The 14,949-nt window shown below is 39.5% G+C and overlaps 1 protein-coding gene across 6 annotated transcripts in view; it reads left to right on the top strand.

Annotated features, from left to right (window-relative positions):
• The window catches only part of DLGAP1 (DLG associated protein 1), an 856,539-nt gene that overhangs the window by 289,323 nt on the left and 552,267 nt on the right, over positions 1 to 14,949 (top strand). For 5 of the 6 annotated variants that reach the window (XM_082353532.1, XM_082353530.1, XM_082353531.1 and 2 more), the window contains exon 3: positions 10,768 to 10,883. The gene's annotated coding sequence lies outside the window, so the exon portion shown is untranslated. The remainder of the gene's footprint in view (positions 1 to 10,767; positions 10,884 to 14,949) is intronic. The other variant, XM_082353525.1, reaches the window with a different exon arrangement.

The raw sequence follows: 14,949 nt of genomic DNA, 5'->3' as shown, positions 1-14,949 counted from the left end.
AATAGGCTTGGGCTTCCCTGGTGGCGCAGTGGTTGGGAGTCTGCCTGCCAATGCAGGGGACACGGGTTCGTGCCCCGGTCCGGGAAGATCCCACATGCCGCGGAGCGGCTAGGCCCGTGAGCCACAATTACTGAGCCTGCGCGTCTGGAGCCTGTGCTCCGCAACGGGAGAGGCCCGCGCACCGCGATGAGGAGTGGCCCCCGCTCGCCGCAACTAGAGAAAGCCCTCGCACAGAAACGAAGACCCAACACAGCCATAAATAAATAAATAAATAAATTTAAAAATGGTCCACATCAAAAAAAAAAATCTTTAAAAAAAAAAAAAAAAGAATAGGCTTAAAAAAAAAAAAGAATAGGCTTAGTATAGAACTTTAAACTGCACTACTTTTTGTTTTCCATTATTGAAATAGCTTTAGGGTGGCCGTTTCTTTTCAGACTATTAGCAAATGCAGCCAGCCTTTGTGACCAAGAGCTCAATTTTGTCACTTCGTTATCATTATTGACAAGAGAAAGAGGTTGGTTGTATGTTGATTTCAAGGCAAATTTACATTTTTTTTATTGTTATCTCTCTGCCACTGGACAAGTTGACACAAAATAAGGTATTCAACATTTAAAAAGACTTTAAATAGATCAATTTCAGAAAATTTAACTGGGGCTTTGGGATTTCAGATTATTTGCTTAAGTATAGCTGTAATTCTCAGCAGCTATAGAGGGTGATTTTTAATTGTTACGGAGTAAAAGATAATTTTGGAATGTTATGGAATTTGCTTGAAGAGGTTTAATTTTAGGGGAAACCCTCTCCTCTAATCGAGGTGACTCATGCTTCTTCCTTAAACTCCTTGAGGGCAGGCACCTTATCTTCTCCATCTCTCTGTTGATGCTGCAAAACCCACACCACCCCTATTTATGTGTAATGACCGGACTTTGATTATATATAAAAAATAGTAGATATAACAATAGGCTCTAGGGCTTCCCTGGTGGTGCGGTGGTTGGGAGTCCGCCTGCCAATGCAGGGGACATGGGTTCGAGCCTTGGTCCGGGAAGATCCCACATGCCGTGGAGCGGCTGGGCCTGTGAGCCGCAGTTACTGAGCCTGTGCGTCTGGAGCCTGTGCTCCGCGGCAAGAGAGGCCGCGATAGTGAGAGGCCCGCGCACTGCGATGAAGAGTGGCCCCCACTTGCCACAACTGGAGGGAGCCCTGGCGCAGAAACGAAGACCCAACACAGCCATAAATAAATAAATAAATAAAATTTAAAACAAAAACAAAAAAAAAAACAATAGGCTCTACCATCTCTTAAGGCTTTGGACCATCCATATTTCAAGCCAGTGCTTCTTAAATAATCACTTTTTTTTAAAAAAAACAGTGATTAAATTCAAAGTAACTTAAATATAGATGCATTACGTTGTACCATTACAATGCCAGGTGGTAAAGCTCCTTGAGGGCAGGAAGTTTTCTTTTTTATTTACAACCCCATTCCCAGTACCTGGAACAGTGTCTGGCACATAGTAGCCCCTCAATCTTTGTTGAATGCATGAATGTATTTTTAAGACACTGTGAAAAATAGCCAGTTAGGCTGCCTTTGTATGGGAAGAAAACCCCAGTTTTCATGTCAGGAAATCTAAATTATTGTCCCATCTCTGCTACTAAACTGCTGTGTGATCTCAGTTATGACACCTAACCTCTCTGTGCCTTTCTTATCTATGAAATGAAGAAATTAGATTTTATGAATGATAAAGTCCAGTCCATGTTTAAAAGTGCATAATTCACTGATTGATGATTCTCAGCATGCATTGGGAAGTGGTGCTTGGAAACAAATTTACAATTTGTGGCCATGGAACCAGTGTTGCCAACTGGCATATCTGGGGGTTGGAACTAAGACTTGGGTCCCTGGCTATTAAAATTTTGGCTCTAACAATTGAACTAACCATCAGCTAAATAAATAAATGAATGAATGAATGAATGAATGAATAAAGAAAGGAAGGAAGGAAGAAAGAAAGAAAGAGAAAGAAAGAAGGAAGGAAAGAAAGAAAGAAAAGGAAAGAAGGAAAGAAAAGACAGAAAAGTCAAAAGCTTTTCTATACTCTGGCATGGAAAAGTGATTTTTAAGAATAAGGAAAACTAAATCTAACACAGAAGAGTAAAATGTCACACAGTGATAAAAAAGAACTAGATTTAAATCCTAACTCCAATATTTTCTGTGACCTTGGCCAAGTAATTTAATTTCTGTGCCTCTATTTTGGCATCTATAAAAATGAAATAATGATAATATCGAAATGAAGTCATTTATTTATAGTTTCTGGGACATGGTAGGCTTTGAAATCCTTACAGTCAGCCTGATATAAAGGAATTAGGTAGGTGGATGGAAATGAATTTGACGAAAGGTAAATCTGTATATTTGGCTTGAGGCAGACACCAAGAGGTGAAATAGTGGTTGAGTGCATGGCTGAGATCAGACTGTCTAGGTCTGATATAAATAAAGCTGGTACCTTCACTCACCAGCATTAATAATTTGGTCATTTTCTTACCATCTCTGCGTCTCAGTTTTCTCATCTGTAAAATGGCGCTAATAACAGTACCTCCCTCATAGGGTTATTGTGAATTTTCAATGAAGCAATCCATGTAATGTGCTTAGAACAATGCCTGGTGTATAGCCAGCACTCAATAAATGAGGCTCTTCTTATTATGTTCCATTAAGTTCATCCAGAGGGGGGCGAAATTGAAAGGGATGTAGAAGCCTGCCAGCCCAGTGAACGAAGAGAAAGCAATGGGGATTCAGTAGGACCAAAGAGATTATCATAGTCTAGTGGGTTTGGGGAGGGGAGTTGTTTGTTGTTTTTTTAGAAAACTATTTATAAACATATTAAGTTTTGAGATTTTAGGAAAGAAAGGCTGTGTAAATCCAAGACGTTGGGAGTTCCCACTTAAGTCATTGACAGTAAATATCACAGTCTCCTATTTATTCTTGGGTGGTGAAACTTCTTTTAAGAAATCTGCCATAGGGAAAAGGTCTTTTAGTCTTCAGCCACCTGGGTTAAAAGGTATCACTAAATCGTGCTCCAACAGTTGTAAGTAGTCAGTCTTTTTATAACAGGGCAACAGCTGAGGTATCAGTGAGTCATTACGTACCCTGTGTCTACCAGGGAGCCCAAATCATTCTGTCTGTAGAGAAGTGAGTCAGGTGGGAGGCAGTACCTGTACATTTCAGCACAGAGGGTCCTCTAACCAAAGTCTTGAAGCTGCGAAGCTGCCACAGATAAACTGAGATATGAGGACAGGATGGAAAGAATACGGGTCAAATTAAAAAAGACAATAAAATAGAGGCTAAGTTTCCAACTAGCGCTACACATCTTAAAGTGCATTTCTTTGTGGTGAGCTTTAAAGAGACATGAAATAAGCCTGTGTGTTTCATGACTGTGAAACCTTTTTCAATTGATTGGGAAAATTGGGGTATGTCTGAGCACACATTACCTCATTTTTTTAAAAATTGTGTGCAAAAACAAACAACCTGATTAAACAATGGGTAGAAGGAATGAACAGACATTTTTCCAAAGAGGGCATGCAGATGGCCAACAGGCACAGGAAAAGATGCTCAACATCACTAATCATCAGGAAAATGCAAATCAAAACCACAGTGTGATAGCACCTCACACCTGTCAGAATGGCTATCATCAAAAAGGACACAAATAACAAATGATGGCGAGGATGTGGAGAAAAAGAAATCCTTGTACACTGTTGCTGGGAATGTAAATTGGTGCAGCCACTGTGGAAAACAGTGTGGAGGTTTCTCAAAAGACTAAAAATAGAACTACCATATGACCCAGCAATTCAATTCCTGGATATATATCAAAAAAAAACCCCAAAAACACTAATTCAAAAAAGTTACATGCACCCCAGTGTTCATAGCAGCATTATTTGCAGTAGCCAAGATATAGAAGCAACCTAGGTGTCCATCAACAGATGAATGGATAAAGAAGATGTGGTATATGGGTGTATATGTGCATATATATATTATATATATATATGCACATATACAAAGTGGAATACTACTCAGCCATAAAAAATGAAATTTTGCCATTTGCAGCAACATGGATGGGCTTGGAGGGCATTATGCTAAGTGAAATAAGTCAGAGAAAGACAAATATTGTATGATATCACTTATATATGAAATCTTAAAAATACAACAAACTAGTGAATATAACAAAAAAGAAGCAGATTCACAGATATAGAGAACAAACTAGTGGTTAGCAGTGGGGAGAGGGAAGTAGGGAGGGGAAATAGAGGGGTGAGGGATTAAGAGGTAGAAACTTAGGTATAAAATAAGCTACAAGGATAGATTGTACAACACGGGGAGGATAACAAATATTTTACAATAACTATAAATGGAGTATAACCTTTAAAAATTGTGTATCACTGTATTGTATACCTGTAACTTACATAGTATTGTGCAGCAACTATACTTCAACTAAAAAAAAAAAAATGTGAACTTGTTCAGAAATAGGTTAAGACTCATTATATCAAGTGGATTGGGGTAGAAGGGCCTTCTTAACAGAGAGTAACAGAAAGATTTCTCCCTTAGAAGCGTTGTTTCTTACACATTAAGGTCATCTAGACAGTATGAAGTGCATCTTTAAAATGTAAATATCCCTTGAAAGTGTCAGGTGTCTACATTGTTTACACTTCAAAGTAAATCACTTTTATCACTGACTTTTCTCTCTTCCCCGGTTGAGGATTTGACCTTTAAAGCAATGAAGTTTCAAATGGAAGATAGAAATTAAATTAAATTAGAAATTAAATTAAACACTGAGGGACTTCGGAGATAAGTTGGCTTGAGGTAGGACCTTTGATTAAATGTTCACATAGTCAGCTGGTAAAGAAGAAGACATTGAGGCATTTGAGAAGAACAGAGACTAGATTAATTTAGTTCACATTTACACCAGGATTTTCAGAAGTAGGTGGTCCAGTTCCAAAATTCTATATACAGTGCTTAAACTGTAATTTAATAAGGCTTGAAGCTCTTGCTACAGTCTGTGCCAGTTCATTACAACAGGGTGAATGTTAATGACTACGTAATTAGCAGGGCTCAGGGCAAAATGAAAGGGCAGGCGCTTTGTTCAAAAAGCAGGACAGAGGGTTGTTACATGTACACAAATCTAAAACCATTTCTTTTCTTCCACCATCTCTCTCTCAACTAGTAGCATTTTTTATTGGCTATTTAATGTAGTTCCAGGTAAAGAAAAGCAAAAGTTTCAATTATTAGCATGAATTTAACCATTCATCTTTATATTGTGCAATACAAATATAAGAATATCTAACTCTCAAGCAGAATCACCAAAATCATGCAATTTGTATGTCATAGATCATGCATACATACGTCATTCTTACCAGAACAGTGGAAACACTACACAAAACTTAGTCTACCATTTTTATTTCACTTACTGATACATGTACCAACATGTGCCAGTAGTCTCCCTTTGGCTTTCTGATGAGTGAAGGAGAAAAAGAACTATGATTGCCCTTCCTTTCTCTTCCTTTTTATGTATCATCTTCAGCATAAGCAGCTGGCTAATACAATGGAAAACATGCAAGAAATAAAGGATATGATAGGGTTTCTTGGTCATCTGTGTTTCTTAGAACACCAACGTCTTCTTGCAAAGTTGGAACCAAATTCTGGTTCCCATGGAAAGCATGGCCTCTTGGGACTGTCAGCCATAGACATAGCATACTCAGCAAATCTCACTGACCCCCCAGGAATTGTGGGTCTGCCAGAATTCACATTCACGCATGTTATATGCAGATGAGGCAGCAAGGGATGTCTGGGGACAGGCATATTATTCAGGTACCCCCGATCACACACGTGCGCCATTATCCTGTTGGACTGTACCCACAGAACACTGACTCAAATATAAAAGCATTAAACAGCACAGGGCTGTTCTGTGTACGGAGCCCCGTGGAGCTGCCCAGGTGGGCACGCCCATGCATGCAGCCCTGCTTTGAAGTTTCTTACACACAAATGAGGACTCAATCAGCAAAGAGGTTTGCAGAGGAAGTGGCAACTGGCTAGTCTTCCTTTTTTTGCTTTTTATTTGATCTAAGGCTGCCTCAGGCATATGGGAAGTAGCAGAATAATTGCAGACCTTGTTGTGAAATTGATTCTTACTCTAAGACCTGCAGGGATGAGAGCATCAGGAGGCTGGTCGCTAGTTTAACTTTTGGTCTTCAAACAAACGCAGTGTGTTATGGACCATAAATGTGAGTAACATTTTCCGAGAAAACTTGAGATTTCAAAAACTGATGCTGCTTATTTGGTAAAAGAGGTAATTGGGTTAAAAAAAAAGAAAAAAAGAAAAATTAAGAGAAACTATTTGAGTGGAAGGACAACTATACTGAAAGTTAGGAGGCCCATGGGCTAGCTCTGGCTTTGTTATCTACTAACTGTGACCTCAGATAAAACAGGTCACCTCACTAGTACTCATTAACCTCATCTATAAAACAGGGTTTGACCTTATGGGGTTTCTATTTTAAACTGTGTTTAGTTGAAGAGGCGGTTATAAATCAACAAACTCATTTTAAAGATACAATTGTAGACTTCAAAGAATTCTTTCTAGAATTTCCAGATCTTCCCTCTGTGCTTCCTCAGCTGTGCATGAGGACCTGTGGTTGAATGATCATCTCTCCCACATTTCTGCATCTTCTTTATCCCAAAGGACAATTAATCATTGCTAAAAATCAAGGGGGATTTGAGAGAAGTCAAGTGACTTTTTAGGTCTGTGGATTTATTCCAGTTCAGTTTTTATTTTTACTTTTAGATCTTTCAGCTTGTGCCCCAACCAAAATTTACCTTGCTCCCTGAAAGTTCTGCTTTATGACTTACTGAGTAGCATTATTAATATTTCATCCGGTGATTATTTTCACTGTATTTTAGAAAGGACTGCCAAAATGTAGAGCATGGTTTTTATTACGTCTTGCAGAAAATTGATTTTTTCACACAAAGGTAGACTTAATCTTTTTTTTTAATCTTAATTTAATATAATTTTTAACATCTTTATTGGAGTATAATTGCTTTACGATGGTGTGTTAGTTTCTGCTTTATAGCAAAGTGAGTCAGCTATACGTATACATATATCCCCATATCCCCTCCCTCTTGCGTCTCCCTCCCACCCTCCCTATCCCACCCCTCTAGGTGGTCACAAAGCACAGAGCTGATCTCCCTGTGCTATGCAGCTGCTTCCCACTAGCTATCTATCTTACATTTGGTAGTGTATATATGTCCATGCCACTCTCTCACTTCATCCCAGCGTACCCTTCCCCCTTCCCGTGTCCTCAAGTCCATTCTCTATGTCTGCTAGACTTAATCTTATAGTCAACAGAGAAATAAATATTTGAAAATAAAAGCAGGAAACAGAAGGGAATTAAAATGTGCTGAGTTCTGTTATGTACCAGTTACTGTGTTTTACATGTATTATTGCGTTTAATATCCACATAATCATCTGTAGTAGGTAATAATAAGAATACTACCAGTTTTCCATGGGAGGTCAGAAAGTCTTCTGGGAGCTTCCATTCCAATATTATGTGTCCAACCTCCTGCATGAGAAGCCCACTTGGTACTGACCTCTCAAAGTCAATATGGCCACATTAAGCTCATCCTTTTTCCCCAGAAGTCTTCTCTAGCCACAGGCTTTCTCATCTAAGTGATAGATAGTAATGTCCTCTTCCGGTTGTGTGGGCTAGAAACCTAGAGGTCATCCTTGCCTCCCTCATTCCTTACCCCCTCCACCCACTCCATCAGGAAATCCTGTTGACTCTCCTTCAAAAGATACCCAGCCTGGATCTGATGCCTCCTCACCAGCACTACGTGAGTCTGAGCCAACATCTCCTCTCGCCAAGAAGGCGAGCTTTCCACCTGCCTCCATCCTGGCCTCCCCTGTGGTCTCTTCCCAACCAGCAGCCAGGATGAGGCTACTGAAACAGAAGCTGTGTCAATTCTGAGCTCAAGCTCCTGTGGTGGCCCCCATTTCACTCTCAGAGTAAAAGCCAAAAAGCCTTGAGCTGCCCTGGATCCGTCCTTCCCTCCACCTCCCCACGGTACCACTCGCTGCCCCTCCATTTCTCTGCTACTAATCCTGTACTAGCCAGCGCTACTCCATCCCCACTGACCCCCTAGCAATTCCAGGAACAGCCCCTGGGAACACTCCTGCCTCAGGGCCCTAACCTTGGCCATTCCCTCTGCCTGGAACACGCTTCTCGTGCACATGACTAACCCCCTCACATCTTTCAAGATTTTGGTTACATGTCACTTTCTTAGTGAGCTCCCCTTACCGCCCCACAGCCAACGATGGCCATGGATGAGGATTCAATGACACACAATGGACAGAGGGCAACTCTGAAGGTTGGGGAAGGTGGTGGAAGGCTGGGCAGATCCTAGAGGACAGGGCTAAGCAGACACCCCAAAGTAGTGACTCTAGCACAACCCAGTGCGGTAGGGAAGAGCACACTATTGAAGCAGACTACTTAAGTTCAGATTCCTGTGTGTGTGTGTGTGTCAGGGTGTTTTGTTTTGTTTGTTGTTTTTTGGGTTTTGTTTATTTTTTTGTTTGTATTTTTGTTTTATACCTTTCCTTTGCTCTCATTCTTTCGCAGATATAGAGACTAAATATTGTTACTCGGTGATAGAAAAAGGGCAGGAAGAAAAAGTTTAAAAGGGACTGTTGGGGTGAGGGAAGGGAAAAAAATACCCAAGAATCAGGAATTCTGCATTCTAATCTCAGTTCTGTCACCAAACAAATGCCTTGGGCAAGTCATTCCTTAGTTTCAGTTCCCTCATCTCTAGAATAAGGAAATTATGCAAGAATCAGTAAGTTTCCCAAACCCGCTTGATCAGGAGAATGAACCTGGGAGCGTTTGCAAAATGCAGATTACCCTGAATCTACCCATGAATAGTCTGATTTAATAGGTCTTGCATGAAATTCTATAGTTTGTATTTTTCACGAACTTTCCAGACAACTGTGATGATCAACCACACTTGGGAACTGCTAGATTAGATGACATTTAAGACACCTCCCATTGTATAAGATATTCGTTTACCTAAATATTATTTAATTCAGAAAACATCCCAATTGTAATAAAATTGATTTTTAGTGTATATGTGGGTGTCTCTGTCAAAAACTGCATAATATTTTCATTTTTTTCTATGGAAAATTAAGAACAATATCTAGCACAAAATAGATTCTCAATACTTATAAATGAATAAATGGTCAGTTCCAAATGTTTAGAAAGTAAACATTTTTTAGTATCTCCTTGAGTAACCTATTTCTCATATATGTAGGGAAAAATTCAGTTTGTCTAGTGTCCTTCAATATTAAGAATATTTAACACAATAATCATACATAAACCAGGGCTCATAATGATAATTATACCTGTAAGTTTTTGATAATGGAAAACCATTTTTATCTTTTATAACATAGGTAAATGAGATACACGTGAAAATATAATATTCCCAAGGTGCTTTATGTGCTATGAAAATACATGATATTTTTGTGCTACTGTTGTTCTAGCTTTTTACCACCCACAGCATCCTAATTCTTAACCTGTCAACTTTGCCAGCCTCAAATTATTGCTGGAACAACTTCTGCAGAGGATTGTATTAACCCCGAATTTTTTGAATGACCAGTGTTCTTTTTGGAAACAAATACAGTGTTGCAGGTTTTGAAAGGGGTTGAACTTTGAGGCAGAGAATCTGAGATGTCATTCTGTCTTTGTGTCTCTTAACTTAATAAAATTAGGCAAGCCCTGTCACCTCTTCTGGCCTCTGATTCCTCTTCTGTGAAATGATTTCTCCATTTATTCAAGCACTATCATTCTTGTAAATAATTAGGAGGTAAGAAATTACTCACTCCCAGATTCAATTCTGAATATCCCTCCACCTCTGCCTAATACTTAGATCGACTATTTTTCTCATTCCCTCTGATGCTATTTGAATGTGCTACTGAGGGCCACAAAATCATATTGCCTAGAAGCAAACAGAAACAGAATTCTGTTGATACCTTCATTTTTCAACACCAGTCATTTGTGCATGTAACACAAGTCCTTGTCTCCGTGACCTTTCAGAAAGGAAAATGACAGCTCAGCATAAAGCATGTGATGTGGTCATACTAGGTACCCCCCTCCTTAAGTCTGGGCCCAATTAGAAGTTCCATTTTATCGCTTTCATGAGAAAGTATTGTTACTAATTGGGGGTAATGCTTTGGTTTAGGCATCAGCCAGCACCTAGTAATGCCCTTGGAAAGATTCTGCCATAATTGGTGTCCTCCTGTGATATCAAAAGAACTACCCTGGAAAGAATATTTTTTAACCCCTTTTTTTAGTCACAGCTGCTTAGTTGCAGTGTTGTTAAAACAAATAATGCACAGGAAGTGAACACAGTCTTGTGTGTGTAATATGTCTTACAAAATCACATGATCAATGCTTGCATTTTATTGCTTTTTAAAGAGGATATAAATGTTAATAGTAGAAAAGTAGACTGTAGAAAAGCAAGCCTATTTATTACGGTGATATTGTTTTTTATTTGTATAGTTGATTTTCTTTTCTGAAAAGCATAAAAATAAAGTGTAACATCGTGCAAGAGCCCTGCCACACGAATTTTCTGTGAAACGCTCTTCTCACATCACTGAATTTAATGGCTGCCCGGGTGGTTCTTAGGCAATCTTCTTAAGTATCTTTTTGTTGCAGGGTAGTTACTGCATCTAATTATTGCATTCCGTTGTGTTTCAGAACAGTTGAGCATCACATACCAAGAGGGACATCGGGTTAAAAAAAAAAAGAAAACTGCAACGTTTGGATCTTTTCCTGCTTTAGAAGCAAGAGGAATGGAAAATTGATAATCAAAGGTAAAACTGTCTCCTTTTCCCTTAAATCACATATCCCTACAGCTTCCTTTTCAGTCACCCTATGTAAAGCAACTTTTTTTTTTTTCTTTTTTGATTGCATGGTGGAGTTTAATGAAAGTATTTCTGGCTTGTAATTCCAGGCATATTAATAGGCTGCTGACATATTCAAGTCTGTGTTGTTTTAACTCATTAGTTGCCTGTTCAGAATCTGGACCAGATGTGTTTTATATGTTTCATCTTTATTCTTGGTGTTGATCTGCAGCGGCAGAGCGGGCGGATGCCATTTTCGTAAATCTGCGGGCTGAAATGTTGTGCTTTAGGTTCAGGCATGGAATTGTGGGAGTAGATGACATAGTATCAGCTTCTTTTTTCTTGGAGTGTTGGGCAGGTTTGAATTTATCACCAGAGACGTGATCAGCTTGATCTGTGTGAGATAAGAAAGGCAATGGAAACACTTGAGGCAATGCTATGATCTCTGCTCCTTTCATTTTATTGTGTAGTTTTTGGAAAGAAAAAAGAAAGGTCTCGACAATGGAAAAATCAAAAATACTACATATGTGGTGTCAGATCTAAAGGGGATTGATACTGCTAAATATATTAACAATTGATCGTGTTTGTTTTGGTTGCTTGCCTGGGACAACTACTTGGGCATGATCCTTTATTGCGGAGCTGATCCCGAGCATTGGGGAGAGTGAATGGGGGAAGAAGCAAAGACCAAAGTAAGAGCAGGTGAATGAGTTCTCCACGGTGGACATGGGAACGTGGTCCCCCTGGGACTTCCAAGAGGATCTGGGATCCCTCCTGGAATTTCTGCCTGAAGGATGTGTGGCCAAAGCTTTATCCACTGGCTTTTTCCCCTTGGTTGTGGATTGCTCCTGGGTCATTAACTCCCCCACAGTTCTGGGCTGTGCTGGCACTTGTCATTTGTGGTAGACACTGCAAAGGCAAAGAGAATCTGAGTTGGCACAGAACCGTCCATCTGTGCAGCCATGGCTGAAATCAGAGGTGAACCAAGGGGGTGTGATGCAGGGAACCAGAGGTGTCTGTTGTAGTTCTTTTTACTTTATTTTCAATCATCAAATAAATCACATGATCCTCCTAAATGAACTATTTCCAGGAAGAAAATGTTTTGTGTTTTAAAGACATTGAAGCGTGATATCCAAATGGCATAGAACCAAAGGGAACTCTGTTTCAAAACTAACTTCTTCATCAATAAATTGTCCATGTTCAGAGTGAAAAGTACGTCTTGGCCCACGTGTGCATTGGGTATTATATATAGTACGATTTGAAGTATGACCAAAATATTGGAACAGAGATAATAGAATAATATTTTATAGTACCTGTACTTATTGCTCACCGTATATTGATTTATGTACAAGAAGGTATCTGTGGAAACACAAAAATATAATTATTGTCTTTCCTATTTGGAAACAACCTCATTAGCAGTGTCATTATTTGTGTGAAAGGTGTGACAAATTATGCACGTCCGAGCATAAAGTTACAAGGATGGTCAGCTGGCAACATAGATTTAACACGTTAAAGTGAATCAGGGTTCGTTTGTTTGTTTTCGGCATGAGGATATTCAACAGATGAAAATGAAGCCAGGTAAAGGCTGTGGTTGTGTTGTGACCTAGAAGATCCTTTGTGCAGAGGAGGAATGTAATCCGTGAGCTCTCTAAGGAGCAGCTGTGAAAACAAATGAACAAGCAAACATTTCAACCAATGCAATTAACATGCAAATTCCTAATGAAGGAAATGAAAATGGGGGGGAGGAAGGAAAAGGGTAGCAGAAAGAGGCCGGGCAGGGGAACCCAGGAAGCAGTGACAGGTGGCAAGGCAGAAATGCCCAAACTGGACAGAATCAAACTATAGAATGAAGAGAATCCCACAACAGTGGAGAGATACTTCTTAGAGCAGACCTCATCCTGAGCTCAGGATGCAGACTGAGCGAGTGGTCCCAGTTCACTTGAGGCCTGATAAATTCCTGGGTCATCAGAGAAAGAATCAATGACTGTGTCTTCTCACCTGAACAATGCCGTCGCCTCTCATTTGTCTTCCTTTCTGTGGTCTCATGAGACTCCAAGGTCTCCTTAATAAAAGTTCTGACCATATCTGCTCTTTGCTCAGAAAATATTTCCTAATTGACCCAACTCATCATTGTCCAAACTTCTTAATCAAATATTTAAAACCTGCCACTCTAAGTTTTCGACTTATTTCTTATTCCTTGACTTCACTCACCAGTGGTCTAGACCCTTGGTTAGTACTGCAAATTCTGTGATGTATCAAGTCTTCCAAGTGATTTGGATGCATTTGGGTTCTCAAACATAAGTTGGTCTAGGACAAGGCCCAATAATTTGCATTGCTAAGAAGTTCCCAGGCTGTGTTGCTGCTGTTGGTGCAGGAACCTTACTTTGAGAACCATTCCGTAAAACAAATGATCCAGTCTGGCACTACAGTTCCTACATTGCAGTTTGAACTCAAAGACTGCAATAAAAGGACTCACTTGCCAGCATCCACCATTGTGGAGAGGTGTACTAGGTTAAGTACAGGGTCTGTCTTCTGGTCAGAGACCATCTTAGCGTCATAAAGTCCCCAAGAGGAAGCTTTTTGATACATTTTTATATCCCCCACTGTGTTATAGACTCATAAATATTTGTTGGATGGATGGATGGACAGATGGATGGATAGAAGTGAAGGGAGGGAGGGAAGGTGGGAGGAACAGATAGACAGGTTTGGCAGGCAATGGTTGGTTTCAGCAGGGAACTTAACGCCTACAAAGAAACTGCTCTACAGAGAAACTGCCATTAGGGAAAGACTAATTGACATCACATGAAAACCTCCTTATTGTGTAAGACCATAGTCAATATATCAGGCATTTGATTAGGTGGAATAACTATGTATTCAGAGCCTGAGTGTCTGCGTATCAATAGTATTTTGCTCTTTAGTAAGCAGAGTCTTTCAAAAAAGACTTTTTGGCATTTGGTTGGGTACAACAGGGGGGAGATATCGTTTCTATCAAGACAAATTGTACGTTTTGCTTTATAAAAGAGCCACTGGCTATGTGAAACCGGGAAATCACATCCAGTTAATAAATTCCTTTGCAAATGTCTCTTCCTGGAGTTTAAATTTTGCAGCTGCAACATCATTTGAATGTTTATTCACATTTCGGACAATTGTGCCTTCTGGTTTTTTGCTTTCTTGCATTCAAATGTGTTCGTGTATCAATGTTGCAAATTTTCTCTCTGCATCTTTTATCTGCACACATCATCCCATGATTGGCTTGGTAAATTTATCCTACTTTTCGTGCTAAAATAACTGTTCCTCCTGTCTGTTTTCTGCCTGCTCTTTGATTTTTTCCAGAAATTGGGCTGAAGGCCTGCTTTTAGAGCTCAGTGTGAAATTTATTCTGTATGTTTTTAAACCAAGTTCCCACATATTTCCTTCTGCTATAGGTTCTGTAGTGGCATCAACTTCAAAACGCACCCTTGAAAGAGCCTCTTATAATTATGTATTAGCATAAATAATAACAATGAATGAAAACGGGAATCTCAAAAATTTATTGCATCATTTACTTTAACGGTAGAAAATTAAAATTGTCACGTCCTCCTATGGGCTGCCTCATGTTAAGCTTCAAGAAAAGAATCTAGTTCCAACTTTGTTATTACCTTGATGTACATCCTTGGTTGAGTCCTTAGGCCTCAGCTACCTCCATTATAAAAAGAAGGATTTAGGATAAATGTCCCTAAAGGATTATTCTAGTTATTTATCTTGCAATCTCAGGATGCAGGTCATATGAAATTCTACTTAAAATCAGGTGTGACAGTATGAGTGAGTCAATTCATCAACTAATATATCACCTATTTGGCAGTAAAGTTGAAAGAGCAGGGTTTTGGATACAGAAAAATCTGTGCTCAAAACCCAGCTCTTTCACTTATTAACAGTATGAGCTTGGAGAATTTAGTGCACCCCTCTATGTACCTTAGTATCTTCATCTGTAAAATGGGGACAGTGTTGTTACCATCTGCCAGGTTGCTTTAAAGACTAGGGTTAATCTGAAAAATATCCA

This window comes from Balaenoptera borealis (assembly GCF_965194805.1).
Source record: "Balaenoptera borealis genome assembly, chromosome: 14".
NCBI lineage: Eukaryota > Metazoa > Chordata > Mammalia > Artiodactyla > Balaenopteridae > Balaenoptera > Balaenoptera borealis.
Note: the sequence above shows the minus strand (reverse complement) of the source record. Positions and strands in the feature narration are given on the sequence as shown.